The 6,224-nt window shown below is 42.2% G+C and overlaps 1 protein-coding gene across 1 annotated transcript in view; it reads left to right on the top strand.

Moving 5' to 3' along the window:
• The first annotated feature begins 5,042 nt into the window (after window positions 1-5,042).
• Window positions 5,043-6,224, top strand: part of Gp150 (glycoprotein 150) — a 12,304-nt gene continuing 11,122 nt past the window's right edge. The window contains exon 1 of the mRNA XM_071585231.1: window positions 5,043-5,288. The gene's annotated coding sequence lies outside the window, so the exon portion shown is untranslated. The remainder of the gene's footprint in view (window positions 5,289-6,224) is intronic.

The following is a 6,224-nucleotide window of genomic DNA, read 5'->3' as shown; positions in this document are numbered from 1 at the left end:
ACTACATGGATTTCTGCAACTTCTGTATGATGAAAAACAATAACGGATATGAGGCGCCTGGGTAAAATAATAAAAATTGGTCCACCCGAAGTAAGCTTTAACCAATGTAAAATGTCTGCTTTACACTATGGTGATTATCAGCAAGCAGGAATAAATTATCTCATATGAACGAAAGACTTTAATTATTATTATTTAAAACTTCATAAAAATCGCATTGCATAAAGGTTGTCCCCAGAGAAAGTTTGGGAAAGATTTTAGGATAGAATAGATAAGGAGATTAGATGGAGTAAGAATAGAAATGTTGTCGGTTGTATTTGGAGCAATTTTATCAAAAATGTTTGCCTAAAGCAGCAAATACGGCAGTACATGAAAGTGAACTCCTTCCTACATTATTTTAGGGAAGATAAACATGGATATAACTACCGCAATAAACATAAATGTTGACTAAATGTAGTCGGTATGGGGCACTTGCGGAGTGGTTGTGGTGAAATGTCATGTATGAAGAGATACCGTGGACCTGAATCAGTGGACCACGAGAATATCTGGACTGGATTCACTGGCAATGGACAAGTTGGTATAAATGGAGAGTGCTTCGCTAGTTTGTTCATCCTGAGAGAATGAATGGGAGCCGAGTAACCAAACGGGTAAATGGATTGAGAGGAAGAGGGAGTTTGAGAAGCGCATGGTTGAATTTGGCAGACGAGACTCTCACGACAAGGAAGATGATTAGTCCCATGAAACGAAGAACGCGTACAAAATGGTGTGCGTAATCAACAAAGTCAAAAAAAGTATGCGAGGTTACGATGAATATGAAAAAAATTGTAAGAAAGAGAGAGAGCTTCTTAACTTAAAAACCAGTCATTTTTATTCCGGCTTGGATATTAGGGGAAGAAAGTGCACGATATCTATGCAGTTTCCTAAATTCTGCAGGCGGTCACTAACATGCCGAGATTTTGGAAAAGGTAAAAAAATTAGTCAAGTATATGACTTTGAAGGACAGTTGTTCGTTGTTCTGACGTTGTACGTTGCCAGCCAACATGAAGAACAATTCGACTTCTCCTCAATCCTCGAAGCGCCTGTGACTGTCTGCAGACTTTTGGAAGTGATAGAACCTTGAGGAGTCAGAAACATCGAAAGGGAAATGATTTTGGTGACCCCTGGAGCCTTGCACCCCCCACTTCCTCTCCTGAATACGGTACGGAAGTCTTCCTCGCAGGCATTAACTAATCATCATCTCGCAAAGCCCTGCATGAATGTGTCGAGTTTTTTCTCGCCAGAGAGGTCTCTCTTCTTCTTTAAGCAGCATTCCGTCGTCCTACCCTCTCAGCTCGGAGGGGATGCTTAGGAAGCAACGACAGGGGGTGAGAACTAGTTGCATTCTCACCCTTCCCCAGCCAGCCGCACCCCCCCCCCCCCCCGCCGATTCAACGAAGCGATGTCAGGAATGAGTCTGGGACGCCCGCTGACCACCCCATAGTCGTCCATGCCTCCCCCTTGCCTGCTTCCCGCTCTTCAGACACGACCACGCCGATGCTAAATATCCGAAGTACTGATCCTTCGAATTCCATTCGCCGAATCGAGTTGTGATCCATTTTCGACACCCAGCCTTCAATGCCGATTCTGACATACGTAGTACTGGCATAGTACGTCAGCGCGAGGACGAAATCACTTCGGAGTTCAAACTCCGTGACTTTCAACGTTCCCTTAACCTTTTCACAGTCAACGTCGCCGATATATCCGACAACGGTCGCCAAACATGAATCGAAATGACTAAACATGGATTGTTCGCGACGGGTAGCGTACCGCGTTTCCGAAAATGTAGTCGACCATCGTTAAGAAATGAAACTTTCGTCAGTGTCTTAACGTTTCACTGTCGAATTATTTGAAGCATGTGGTGGAAATAAACTGCATGATCAACCATAAAGCCATGTTTTAGAAAATTCGATGGTTTAATTTTCTTGAAAATTCAAGTACAAGGAAACTACCGAAATCCTATATTTCGGGCCCATCATGCCCACGGAATGTAAGATTGGTCCCTTTGAATTCAAACAGGTAAATAATGAGCGTGAATTTGGACGTCGACATTGAAATTTTACGACTTCTATTCCGAGGTATGAGAAGTAAAGTATCACCTCGACTTGGTATTCCTCACAGGACACCCAACGCGGTCGCCAATGTCGCCCACTACGTCGGTCGGCAAAACTTCAGAGGATACACCTCGGCGGAAAGTTGATCCGCTCTCAGACCCGAAATGGAAAGTTCTCCACGAGTTGAGTACCGCGTCCATATTCGACGAAAACTCTGACGGCACAACAAGGTCACACGACAAACGTTAACAATTACGACTTGGACCTTGAGTGATGCTGACATTGCCTCCCAACCACTCCATTTTTACATGCAAACCGCCACAACAGCATAAGGAGGGTGTTGCGGGGGTGATGTAACACCAAAGACAACAACCAAAGCAACAAGTACGATAATGTATACATCGATCACAGGTATGTCTGGTCACTTAATAAACCATAAACTCTGACGTAAGAGTACCAGTACACGCTTATCATCCAAATGACAACAACCTGTTCGAAATATCACTGCTGTATGGTAGAAGACGGTAGTGGTCGTAATAAATTAATGATACATTGTGACACATTGAATACATTAGACGGCTTTCGTTTAAATAATTACATAAATAACCAGCTCGAGGTTTTTTACCAATCTTCCTTATCAATATCCAAAATCTATATCAACACCGCCCCTACGTCTGAAAGTTATTTCATCTTACTTTCATCAACAAAAGGAGCAACAGAAACTATCTTAGTAATAGTCGTCACGTATCATTAATCTAAATATTTTCTCGCAACTACTTGTAGGTAGATGTAGCTTCCAGTATTGTGCCTTTCTTTCTCGGCAGAAAGAACTTAGTTGCAGTACAAACACGCATGGAAAGGTAATGACCAAGTGAAATAGTTGAGTATTTTTATTCAATTACATTTTTCAATTGATGAAAGTAAAACTCATAATCAGATACAGCACCAAAATTTTGAATTAAATCCTTGAAAAGGCATCTCACAACATATTACTCTACGCATATATGAGGTGCGTTTAAGTTTTAAAGTACCCAACTTTTCTTCTCGTGTTTGGAAGTATGTAGACAGATGTGGTTGAGTCTAAAATACGTACGCAGGCACTTTATTCAAATATTAGACCAAAATGGCTACACCGTACATTGTACAGGGTTCATATACGTGGTTCGTAGTTGCCGTATAGAGTGAAAATCGTTTTTAATACTGAAAATCGTGTCGTTTTGTGAACGCGAACACCATGATCATTGGTTTTCCTCACTTGCGTGTTTTGACACCCATCGAAAGTAATCTTGAGTTGAGTGAGACATGCGGTGGTGGTGTAATGTAAATAATAAATGTAGGATCGTGGGTGCAACAGTTTAAAGAAGTTCGAACGTCTTGTGGTAACGAGCCAAAGAAGTCTCGGCGACGGACCATGAGCAATTAGCCTGGGGACAAAGGTCCATCTTACAGAGGCCTTCTCGTCGAACTGGGAATCATGGCGCCGACGTTGATGGCATTGTGTGGGCCTACAGAAAGATTAAATTGAGAAATTGTGTTTCAAATTCTTATTTTAAGTTGCTTGTCATAAAAGTTAACTTCGCCGCACCTCGTCCGGTATTTAAGGGCTTAAGGTCATCTAATATCGTCTTTAGCAAGAAGGAGTCACTGATGAATGGAACTCCAAAAGGTAGAGTTGAGCACTCATGAGTTCAGTCGCATCCCATGAGTTCATTGTAGGACCCCTTTCATGCTTGATACATGTAAGCCATGTTCATTCATAAGCACCAGGAATCATTTGCCAACTACACACTAATTGATATAACGGGTACAACCGATTACTTATTGAGAACTATCACGCGATTTAGACAATACGTCTGACTAGTACAGAGAATGGAGATTTTAATTTAGTCTGAACAAATGAGCGTCGCTTATGACGCGAAAAAAATGGGAAACTAGGCATTACATGCACAATAGGCGGAATTGAATTAAGTGTTTTAGAGTGAGTCAAGTATGCTCTGCTGGGCAACCACCTTACAGAGAACAAAAAGTATAATATACGGTTTCGCCTTAATGAGCCTAGGCTTTATTGGGCAGGTGCTGGGTAAGTGTAATGGAAATGTGAGAGAGGGGTTTCATTTTAGTAATTAAGCCACATTAAATAACGTTTTTGGAGGCTAGCGAATATCATGTTAATTAAATTGTTCGCTAATTTCCACAAAATATCCGCGGAATGAAAGAAATTTTGCAAAAAGAAGGAAATGCCTGGTGTTACAGAGTTTACACGTAAGCCTCTTCAGCGACGGGCAGATGAAACTAAAAAAAAGACGCTTAGGAAGGCAATAGTGCGCTCTTGTCGATTTTTTGATGAAAGTAATTCATAAAAAAATGCGCAATGAATCTTCACCCGGATAAAATGAGAGCCATGTAGTCTTGCAGTGATAGATATAAATGCTTTTTACTCTTTGGCACATTTCGCGATCACAAAAAACAAGGCTATGAGCCACAGAATTTCCGATAGAAAGGCCATCCCGAGAGAATTTTTTATAAACTAATTCAAAAGTCCCATTTTAACATAATAAGGGGTCAGTTCCCTAGCACCTGCCTGCCTCGTTCTGCCTCGCATCCACACTTCACTCCACAAGGTACCTATGATGTCGATAGATATAGCCTCGTTCCTCGGTTCTGAAACTCGCTCAGTGAACCGTCCTTCCGAAACTTTTCTCGTGAGTCATTCTTCTGTGGAATAGGAGCGAACAATACTGAATATCTCACCGGATAGAGAATTGTTTGGGATATCACTTTCCCCACACCTTACCGATAATTTTTCTTTCCACCTCCTCCTCCCGGCGCTCTTCCTGCCGCTCCACCCGCCCTCGTTCCACTCGTCATATCTCAACCCCCTCCTACCCCTCCTCCCCTCCTCCTCACCTTGTCACGCGAAGGCTAGTCTTCTCGTCAACGACGCAAACACAAAAGACCATCTGATATGAACGGAGGAAAATAAGTGCGCACATCATATCACATCTACTCACGTATCCGTTCTCTGAAATAGCAGTGTTAACCAAGAAGCGGTGACAAGTGGCCAAAATCGCCAGTTATTCCTGTCTTTCTCTGATTTGAGGAAGGACGACGGGACTTCATCGAAAGGTTTCCATAAGCATCAAAAAAAGGACGAGACCATTCGTCACCTTATGACTACCGGTCAGCATTTTAGCTACTCAGGTTAGTCCGGGAGGTTGTCTTTTAACCTTTCAAGGTTACTGGGTGACTTTTGTCGATGACTTTCGCAAATTCCTCGCATATCAGCCAGCAATGGGTTCGATTACTTGCATACGGACTGATTGTTGCGGAAGCCATTTCTGCGGATTACTCTTCGGTTTATCACCATTTTTGCCTTCAAATCGCATTGACATAAAAGTTAAAATTGGCCAGATGATTTTGGTTCCTTCTTGGGAGATGTTCGGAAAAGATGTCCTCAAGTCACTCATTAATTTTCTACCGATTTCCTTCCTCCTCCTCCTCATATGTCTTCATCATTCCTCCCCACTTATTTATTCTGCTTCGCCCAATGACACAGACTTCCCAAAGCTCGTGGACGTCCGTTCTGAAAGAGCATTTACGAGTAGTTTTTTCCCTGTTAGGTAGAACTAGGCCAGGGAAAATGAGGGACATTCGAATTCTAGACCCCTGTCGGAACGTATTATTCTTAGTATATCTTCGTTTCCTTATTAAATAACAATCCTTCAGATGCACAATACTTAACGAGCTTTTATTCTAACTGTAGATTAAATGTACACAATTGGAGCGAATAGAGCGTATGCTACTCTCAGGAAAATGGTGTAGCCTCGTGACTCATGTTTTCGATATCTTCTGGCGTGGAGATTGCTTTATGTCTGCCTCACAGTATTCATATCGCATCGCCTCCAAAGGCCCCCTACGTGTGCTAAAGGTAATGGAATAGGAGTCGCGACTTTCGTAGCAGCTTAGTTAAAAAAACCTAATGGAAATTAGTGGTGCCAAGTAATAAGATTCAGCAGAAAGGTCATTAAAGGAAGACCTCTAAAATTTCTAGCCACCGGGCATGTAGTTTTCTTTTCCCCACACTAAATTTCCAGATTAGTATATAACCGTGAGGGAATGTTGAAGCAGGACGACTGG

The sequence above is a fragment of the Hetaerina americana genome, unplaced genomic scaffold, assembly GCF_022747635.1.
Source record: "Hetaerina americana unplaced genomic scaffold, ioHetAmer1.1.p SCAF_2, whole genome shotgun sequence".
Classification (NCBI taxonomy): domain Eukaryota; kingdom Metazoa; phylum Arthropoda; class Insecta; order Odonata; family Calopterygidae; genus Hetaerina; species Hetaerina americana.
Note: the sequence above shows the minus strand (reverse complement) of the source record. Positions and strands in the feature narration are given on the sequence as shown.